The sequence below is a fragment of the Sitophilus oryzae genome, unplaced genomic scaffold (genome assembly GCF_002938485.1).
Source record: "Sitophilus oryzae breed Bouriz unplaced genomic scaffold, Soryzae_2.0 scaffold_535_pilon_pilon, whole genome shotgun sequence".
Taxonomy (NCBI): Eukaryota; Metazoa; Arthropoda; class Insecta; order Coleoptera; family Curculionidae; genus Sitophilus; species Sitophilus oryzae.
The window spans coordinates 1,996,484-2,005,719 of NW_022147124.1; the positions used below are offsets into that span (position 1 = coordinate 1,996,484).

The 9,236-nt window shown below is 34.8% G+C and overlaps 1 pseudogene; it reads left to right on the forward strand.

The window, feature by feature from the left end:
* LOC115886936 overlaps window positions 1–8,040 on the forward strand; it is a 28,140-nt pseudogene extending 20,100 nt beyond the window's left edge.
* Window positions 8,041–9,236: the final 1,196 nt, after the last annotated feature.

Here is a 9,236-nt window from a genome sequence, read left to right on the forward strand (position 1 = left end):
CAACAACATCATTGTTTCGCAAATATAATATCGAAATGTGGGATTAGTGTTTGTTGTTTATGTAATTCATGTTTATTTATCTATTAGTAATATAATTTACTAATTTAATTTAAGTACTATAGTACTGGCCATTCAGTACTATAGTTCTTTGATATTCAATAATGTCTTTGTAATTTGATATGGCACAAGTAGCATTTTTGGACACATTTTAGATAACCAAGATGCAATCAAAAAAGTTTTAAAAATTTCAAGGATTGCTGAGTTTTTTGGAAAAAACGGATTTTTTTGAAAATGAATTTTATTTTTTCCTGTCGTTACTTTTAATAAAATCAAAAAAGTAATTGCACATTCTCATAGCCACTTAATTAGGGCTATCTGATAATATTTTTAGATCTTCAAATTAGCTGATAATTTGTGAGATACAGGGGCCAACTTATTTTTTTTAAATACGGACCTGCATTTTTTATTTCCGGTTTTAAAAGAACTCAGTCTCCTGAGTACAATGATATGCCACACTTTATACATTTTGGGTACCTTAACAACAACAAAACTATTTAATTATTATTTAAAATAATTTGAAGTCCATCTCTGGTTTTTTAAGTTATTTAATCTGATTATACTCATCACAACAATATTGGTCAGCGCTAATTAACATTGAATAAGGAAAATCGAGCCAATTGGAAGATTCAAATAAATTATATCCAGGTCAGCAATTTAAAGATATTATTTTTAACTTTTTTTATTGTGAATTTGAAATCTCAGTGTGCAGTGTGCGATCTAATAATATGCGTAATATTAGTCGTAGTTATTATAAATAAATCAACTTCTACAAACTAGTTTCTAATGCTCTACATGTTCGAAAGGGTTACCACCCTCTCTATTGCACAAATTTATTTTTCGTTCAATTTTATTTATAGCTCTTTGAACTTTCTTCTTATACTTCCGAATGCATTTTGTACTGTTTATTGTAAATCTTAAAATGTACTGATTTCACTTTTACAAATGACGTGAAGTAATTTATTCATTTGTATATTATTTTTTATTATTTTATTGCATTTGATTTTCCACATTGAATGTTTTACTCCACGTCATTGTTCAAAGCTTATCAATATTGTAACGATAAATAGATTAAACATTAAAAAAAAACAGAGACGGACTTGAAATTAGTTTAAATAAATTGTGTTCAAATATCCGAAGCAAAAAAAATTAAGTGTGGCATATCATTGTACTCAGAAGACCGAGTTATTTCAAAATCTGAAATAAAAAATGTATTTGTCTCTGTATTTCACAAATTATCAGCTAATATCTAAAAATACTATCAGATAGCCCTAATAAAGTGGCTATGAGAATGTGTAATTAATTTTTTGTTTTTCTTAAAAGTACCGAGAGGAAAAAATAAAATTAATTTTCAAAAAAATTCGTTTTTTTTCCAAAAAACTCAGCAATCCTTGAAATTTTTATAACTTTTTTGATGGCATCTTAGTGAACATCCGAAAGCGCAACTTTGCCCTAATTTAGGCATGTTCGTATCTATTACGGTTAACGAGATACCAATGCTCGTATCTCGATTTTGGAGCACCCTGTATATTTTATATAGCTTTATTACATGTGTTTCCAGTGTGATGGCACTAGCCGTTTCCTGAAATGATTCGATGCGGAATCAAAGCTTTTAGAGGAAATATTTCGAAATATTTTCTGCAATTTGTGTCCAAGATGTTCCCGTTTTCAGCAGCCACTGTTTCTAAATGTGAAGAAACAAAATACAAAACTAAAAGATGTCTCTGTCTGTGTGTGGATTTCAAAATGAAAACAACCATCAACAATATCGACCTCCGCCATAATTTTTTTGTCTTGTTTGGTTTGGCAAAAATGTCTGGCAAAAGCAAATTCATCATATAATTTAATATTATACTTGCTATAATGCCTCTTCTATACATCATTATTTGTTGATACAAAATATTTTGTTCGAAATATAGATTTTTATTTTTATTTCTATACCATGGTTCTGAAAATAAAAATATATAAATCAATGTAAATAGAACGCGTTCTTATGAGCTCAACAGGCGATAAACAAATATATTTTTAATTAAAAGATAAATAGCCAACATGGCGGAATTTTAATTCATTGTTTTATTAAATTGACATGGGGTCGGACACAAATCATCTACATTATATCATACTTGTGTTTAAAAAGAGAGAAACTCGTGTCTCGAAAATGAGAAAATAAATGGAAATCTTGTTTCCAAAATGTTTCGATTTAGTGTATATGTTGGTGGCAGATGCCGAATTTCGGCCAATGTCCAAAATAATTAGACATATGACGATTTGTCCATACGAAACTTGCCAGAGGGTTAATCTTTTTTTGGTATAATATAACAACAAAAGATTAACACCCTCCGCATAGAAGTCCTCAGCGTAACTCTGTGGATATAGGTAGGTATATTTAATTGTAATCGCCATGTGTCTAATTTTCGGCATCTGCCTCCAACATATACCTACATAATGTCTGTGTAGAAATTTTGAACTAGTCACCTGTCAACAATGCCAATCAAAACTTTTGTTCAAAATAATTAAAATATTTTTATTTACTTACATAACACAATTAAAACATAAAAACATGTATTTCATTGTGGAAAAAAGATAAAAAAAACGTTAATTATAAATTCGCATAAGAAAAATATATGTATTTGTACACGTCATATGTCCTCCCTTCTGCTTTTTTTATATATAGTACTATAAAAACTGGAAGAATGCTTAAATGCAAAAATTTCAGAACAAAATCCAAACAATAAAAAAAGTAAGGTCATTCATTTCTCATATTTGACAGTATATCAAATAAACTGTGGAAACTTTTCTGGCACAAAACGGGAACGAAATCTGTGAATGTGAGCCACATCTGTTTCAAAAATGTTTCGAAAAATTTGTGACATTAAGATGTTTATTGTTATAGCTTATGTATGTAATGAAACTATACAGGGTGGCCCATCGAAAACGTTCCGCAAGGCATAACGGCCAGGGTATTTTTTTTTCACAAAATTTAAAAACAAGTCAATTTTGTATGTGGGGGACAACTTTTGCTCCAAAAATTTTTGCAAAATCCTCAACCCTCTAAGTGGGGGTGCCATTCCGCAATTTTTTTCAAATGGGAAGGGGAGTCAAGTGGTACCGCAATCAAAAGGGCTGTCTATTCTCTATACTTTCCCGCTTTGTTTTTGAAAATCGGTCGAGTCATTGAGAAAATGTGAAGGATTCAAATTTTGAATTTTGAAAAGTTTATTTAAACATTTATCAGAGTAAATGAAAAGGATAAATTCCTTCGACCAATTTGCTGTTTTTTTCTTATTATTTCTAGATGTTTACGCATTTTTTCACTTGCCACAAGGTTGAACGATCAGGTTAGGTAGAGTGTACTTTCTTTTTGAACGGTGTAGTTAATCGGCACAACTGTCGGTACTGGGCTGAGGACAACCCCAGGGTTTTTCACGAGGTGCACACACAAAAGCCTCAGAAATTGAAAGTGCGGGCTGGTATTTTTAGAAATTCTATTGTCAGTCCTTTTTTTCTTCCTGGAAATCTAACAGGTGATATGTACTTGGATTTACTGGAAAATACCATCGACCCAGCCCTAACTGACATCATAGAGAACAATCCTGGATACGTTGAAGCGGAACTAATATTTCAACAAGACGGTGCACCTCTACATTACTCTCAAAATGTGCGTAATTATTTAAACAATAACTTTCCCGTTAGGTGGATAAGACAAAGGGGTGCAATTGAGTGGCCTCCCCGGTCACCCGACTTGACTCCTTTAGAGCATAGCACTCCATCCGCCTCATTAGAAGACCTGCGAAGACGAATTAGTGATGTTTGTCGTGAAGTGACCCCGCAAGTTCTTCAGAATGTTCTAGAACGGATTGAAAATAATAATTATTAGTAAAACAAATTATTTGTTTTACTGTATGGAGGTTGAAGGGTAACATTTTCAGCATTTGCTTCATTAATAAGATAAGTTTTTTTTAATTAATACAATTTATGCGGTTTTTTTTGCAAAAAGTACTTTTCAAATTTCAATCTTTCATATTTTCAAAATGACTCGACCGATTTTTAAAAGCGAAGTGGGGAAATATAGAGAATAGAGAGCCCTTTTCATTGAGACGCCACTTGACCCTCCTTCCCATTTGAAAAAAGTTGGGGGATGACACCCCCGCTTAGAGCGTTGAAGATTTTGCAATCATTTTTGGGGCAAAAGTTGTCCCCCTCACAAACAAAATTGACGTGTTTTTGGATTTTTTGAAAAAAAAAAATACCCTGGCTGTCATGCCTTGTGGAACGTTTTCTATGGGCCACCCTGTATATTGGGAAAATGTTTCGAAACAAAAACCGATTTATATTACGAAACATATGTATATCAAAAATGTTGACTGAATGACGTTGTTGAAATGACGAAACTGTTTCGCAATGTTTCTAGCAGAGATTTTGTTTCGATTTTGTGTATAAAAATGCTACTTGGGAATTGCACAATATATACATGTTTCCAATGCAGCCTGTATTTTCACAACGTTTGTCCAGTTTAATCTTTAAAAAATAGCGATTTACTGTATTAGAAATAAGCGCTAGAAGATTGAAATTCAGTCAAGTGCAGCTCTGCACTATACGGCCTGCGAAAATCTTGTGTCTCGCCAGCGGTGTCCCCTCCATGTGAAAACTCATTTCCGGCAGAGAAAAGCCGATTTAATTTTACGTTATCGCCGAACAATATTGCGAAAGGGTGCGAAACACGGCGACGATTCAATATTCTTTCAATCAGGCACAAAACGCGTCTCATCCATTCGAAAAAATGATTGGAAATGACGAGGAACAAAAAAATCGCCTCGCTGATGGTTTCAGCGGAAATGCGCAGGAAAACAACAATCTGAATGCGGAATCTGATCAAATTCCTTTTGTGAAAAATTTGTACGAATTTTAACGTTTCTCTCCTGTTTTAACTTTATTTGTTGGAATTACATGAATGTTACAACAAAAGAAAAATAAAAGGGGCTTTTTTCATACAATCTAATAAAAATAAATAATGTATTGCTCATGCCCAAGTAGCATTTGGACGTTATCTAACGTCGGGTATACGTCGCGTTCAATAAACCCGACGTCGGGTACCAACGTCGGTTCGACCGCCTGACGACCCTTATTTGCACCTAAATGGGGAATACAGATTCGGGTCGCCTCGACGTCGGTATCTGACCTAATAGGGAATGTAATTCTACCAATTACCAACGTCAAATTACGTTGGATTTTAGTCACTTAAAATTCGTCGCTAAGCACTTACGTTACGTTTGGTTTCATATTCGCTACCAAGAATACATAAAAACCTAACCAAACTACCTAATTACAAATGGATTCATAATCACTCCTCGAATATAACTATAAGTGCCTATCTAATTTCATATTATAATAATTCTGAATCATTAATCGAGACATCAGTTCTGTCAACGGAAGTCACTTTTTTGATATATCTGATTAAAATACTCCGGAAAACAACGAGCGCCTTCAAAATTAGGTAGATTTATGAAATAAAAATATCTATAAAAAAGTTACTCGCAAAATATTTTTTTAATTTTCTAGCTGATTTAATCATAAAACTGTACTGTGGTTCCCCCCAAACTCAACCTTCGAAAGGTTTCTCGAAATTCACATTTCGAGAAATCGAAATGTGAATATAAATTTTAAAAACTAAAAACGATTTTAAAATGGCTGACAATCGGATACGTGCTAAGAATGGCGGATTTCTGTGTCCGACTTAATATTATGAACTACCAATATACCAATTCCGACCGGATCTCCAACATTAGTCGTCTCACACGACCGAAGTCATCAAACGGGACGACCGGCAATCGTATTATGACGTATATAATACGCCACGTAACCTCACTTTGCGTATCAGTGATTTGTGGATTTGTGCAACTATCACACTTTGGGCAGCCACTTTTTTAAGCCTAACCTCACATGTGGGAGGAGGATGGGGTCTGCTGGTTTCCTAAGCTAAAAAATGAAATTAAGATGCACCAGTGTAATGCAGCATCTCTGCCGGATAAAAATCATTTATGAGTGGAGGCAAGACATCACTACTACTATTATTATTTTGCAAAAGCCTTGACCTCTTTCTGTAAAATGTAGATGAATGTCTAAATGCCTTTTTAGTGTTTTTTTAGGCTGTTAAGTTTGTTTACAAAAACTTTTTATTAAGTTATGTTCATGATGTTCATTAGGTCGCAAATGCTACTTAATGGGTTGTATTAACGGACGTAAATAGAGATACGTAAATTAGGTTATAAATATGAACATAAAATACAACAAAATATAATTGGACGTTAGTTTAGGGATTATCAGTGAGACGTATCCTATTCGGACAACGGGTAGACGTCGGGCTAGTTCAAGTATATGTACGTCGTGCAAGCCAACGTGGGAACGACGTTGGGAAATGAATAAAAATGGTACGTTGTTATTTTGTACGTCGACAGATCGTTGGATTTACCGACTCGGATCCAACGACGTCGCTTTTAATAGGAAAGCGACGTCACAGATCGTATCACCAGCACCCGACCTAAATTTGCACAAGTCTGACGTCGCTTCAGGTCAGATTTAGTTCGAAGTCAGATAGATGCTACTTGTGATGCATCTGTTGATGTCAGTAATGTTAAAGTTTGCAGAATAAAATATGTAATGTATGGCAATCGCTTCTTTGATTTTAAAAAACGTAACTAAATAAACATAACATACGAGGCTGGGCTGAGAAATAATCGGCCTCGACAAGAGCTGGCGGCGCTAGGAACAAATGCAATTGTTTTTCGTAAAAACTATCTTTCAAGTGACTTTTGTTGAATTTTCAGCGAGCTGCGTCACTTAGTTTGCACTTGACAGTGATTGAAGACGAACAGATTTTGCATTTTTAGAAAAATGAATAAAATCGAATATCGCGCAGTGATTAGATTCTTGTTTTTAAAAAAGAAAACGAACGATGAGATCAAAATCGAACGGGATGATGTGTATGGGGACTTTGCACCTTCGTTATCAACAATAAAATATTAGACTGCCGAATTTAAACGCGGTCGTACGATAATTTTTGATGATGAGCGTCAAGGCCGTCCAAGAGAGGTCACCACACCAGAAGTGGTCGATAAAATCCATGGTATGGTAATTGACAATCGACGGGTAAGAGTGTGCGAGATTGCTGAGGTTGTGGGCATCTCACGTGAATGAGTGGAGAATATATTGCACGAATATTTGGGAATGAGGAAGCTCGCTGCCAGATGAGTGCCGCATTTGCTCAATGCCGACAACAAGCGAAACCGTGTGACAACTTCAAAGGAGTGTTTGGCAATGTTTAACCACAATAAGAAGGACTTTTTGCGCCATTTTGTAACCGTGGATGAAACTTGGATCCACCACAATACGCCAGAGACGAAGGAACAGTCAAAGCAGTGGGTTTCTCAGGGCGAGTCAAAGCCAAAAAAGCCAAGGTGGGTCTGTCTGCCAACAAGGTCATGGCCACAGTTTTTTGGGATGCGCACGGTATTATTCATATCGATTACCTTGAAAAGGGCAAAACGATCACAGGCGAATATTACTCAAAGCTGTTGGACCGATTCGACGCCGATTTGAAGAAAAAACGACCCCATTTAGCGAAGAAGAGTGCTCTTCCACCAGGACAACGCACCGGCGCATAAATGTGCAGTCGCAATGGCAAAACTGTATGAATTGCGTTACGAATTTGTTCCTCATCCGCCATACTCCCCAGATTTGGCGCCCAGCGACTATTATCTGTTTCCAGAGTTGAAAAAATGGCTCGATGGTAAGAGATTTGAGTCGAATGGGGAGGTCATCGCTGCGACAGAGGCCTATTTTAAGGACTTCGAAAAATCGTATTATTCGAAGGGCATCGAAAAATTGGAGAATCGTTGGACAAAGTGTATAGAGCTTAACGGGGACTACGTTGAGAAATAAATTGAGCTTTGCCGAAAAAAAGTTGTGTTTCCTTACCTAGGCCGATTATTTTTCAGCCCAGCCTCGTACGTAAAAATTAAAAACAAATTAAAAATAATCATGCAGAAAGTTTGAAGCTTTTTGGTTTTAACTTATTAAGTAATTGTTATCTCGTAGTAATTGTTAGTTGTGAAGTTTAACTTGATATAATGTCATTTTAACAGAACGTCAACGGTTTTTGTAGATGTATCAGTGTTAGAAAAACTAAAGTGTTCTCGAATAGTTGCATTTAGATATTTTAAATAGTTTTTTTCTTTGTTCTTTGTGTTTTTTTGCTTCCCACGACAGGAGGAGATATACTTCCCGAAACGTCAAGCATTTTTTGTCCGTTAGGCAAATTTGTTTGTTAATAAACCATTGCTCACAATTAGTCTCCGCTGGATTACCGCAGCAATGTTTACAAAAAATAACTACTCTATGTTGTAGATTTTTTTTACAGTGGCGAAATACCTAAAGAATTTTTTTGGAGAGATGAATCCGCCACAGAGGTATATGTAGATATTTCTTACATGAATTTATTATCTTATAGAAGCAATAGTGGGTATGAAAGGTAATATTTTAATTTTATATTTTTAGCGAAATTAATAATATATACAAATTAACTGATATAATCCTAGCGTATATAATTATACAATTAATTCAATATATCAATTAAGCAATAAATTCCATTACGCAAGTACGGTATTAATTTTCGTTTTGGAACAGTTTGGAACTGGAACAGATTTCCTGGAACAGGTATCTTTTGCAACTGGAACAGCTTGTACCTGTTATTAAAAAATCGCTGTTCCGGCCATGGCTAGTCTAGTATGTTTGATATTCTGTTGTTTATTATATTTTTGTGAATATCTTGTATGCTACTGGTAGTAGGCTTTATTAGTCTAATAGTTTCTGATGTTGCTGCTTTTCCATTCTTCATATCTTGAAGCGCCTTTTTTACTTATCCCACGAGAACTTCTGAGGCGTTCGTCGTCTTGTAGTAGGAGTAGTCTTTCTTCTTCATGTGCGTTGTCTGGGAATTTATATAGGTCGCTATAGATTTTGGTCGCTTTTGTTACCAGGCTTATTATTTCATTTTTGTCTGTTATTCTGATGTGTGTTAATGCGATTAACTGCTTCTTTCCGATTATGAGTGATTTCTGAGCGTTCTTATAGCTTGTTCTGTGTTCGATTGCAGTTTTAACAAGTTTTTCATTGTAGTTTTT